This window comes from Penaeus monodon, chromosome 15, assembly GCF_015228065.2.
Source record: "Penaeus monodon isolate SGIC_2016 chromosome 15, NSTDA_Pmon_1, whole genome shotgun sequence".
In the NCBI taxonomy this organism is placed as follows: Eukaryota; Metazoa; Arthropoda; class Malacostraca; order Decapoda; family Penaeidae; genus Penaeus; species Penaeus monodon.
In genome coordinates, this window is record NC_051400.1 from 34,917,852 (window position 1) to 34,918,523 (window position 672).

At 53.4% G+C, this 672-nt stretch overlaps 1 protein-coding gene across 2 annotated transcripts in view; it reads left to right on the forward strand.

The window, feature by feature from the left end:
* Positions 1 to 672, forward strand: part of LOC119581979 — a 42,572-nt gene that overhangs the window by 27,090 nt on the left and 14,810 nt on the right. The window contains exon 1 of one of the 2 annotated variants that reach the window (XM_037930166.1): positions 7 to 537. The exons of the other annotated variant lie outside the window; for it this stretch is intronic. The gene's annotated coding sequence lies outside the window, so the exon portion shown is untranslated. Of the gene's footprint in view, positions 1 to 6; positions 538 to 672 lie in introns of those variants that run through there. 2 annotated transcript variants of the gene reach the window in all.

The window sequence follows — 672 nt, forward strand, 5'->3', positions numbered from 1 at the left end:
TGGCACTGCCCGAGAGTTTTCATACCCGGGTCGTGCAGTGGACCACGGCTCGGTCGTACGAAACGGTCGTGCAGAGGAGGTCGTGTTTTCTGCGCGTCCTTTTCGATATCTTGTCTCGATGACGATGACGGACGTGAAGACATCGTGATTGGACATCCAAGAAAATCCGGTATGCAATAGCGCTTCTCGAAAGCAAAGGCACTCTCACTTCTGCTTCTGCTAGGATTTGCTGCCGTGCCTGCGGCCAAGAGCTGTGCCAAGCAACATTGCAAAAGAGAGGAGAAAGCAAACAAAAAGGAAAAGGAGGGCCATTGCTAAATAGAAAAGAACACACGAGAAGAGAAAGAATTCAAAGAAAAGGAGGGGATTCTCCTTCCGCTTCTTGAAATCTCTCGAAGAAGGAGCAACAGCAATCCTAAGATGAGCCTGTGGGCCCTCAGCTCGGCCGGTCTACACCTGCAGAATCTGTGTCGAAGAAAGGGCGTCGAGGACCCCGGTTCCTGCTCGGCCCGCGCCGCCAGGGACAGCCGCCGTGACGTAAGTGCGAGTCTTGTTCACACGAACAGCGTCGCGGGGACGGCGTTAGAATCGGGCTTCCGTCTCGCGGTTGAGGCTATTCCTTCGGGCAAAAATGTCTCTAAAAGGGCGTTGCATCCTCATCTCATTGTCTTG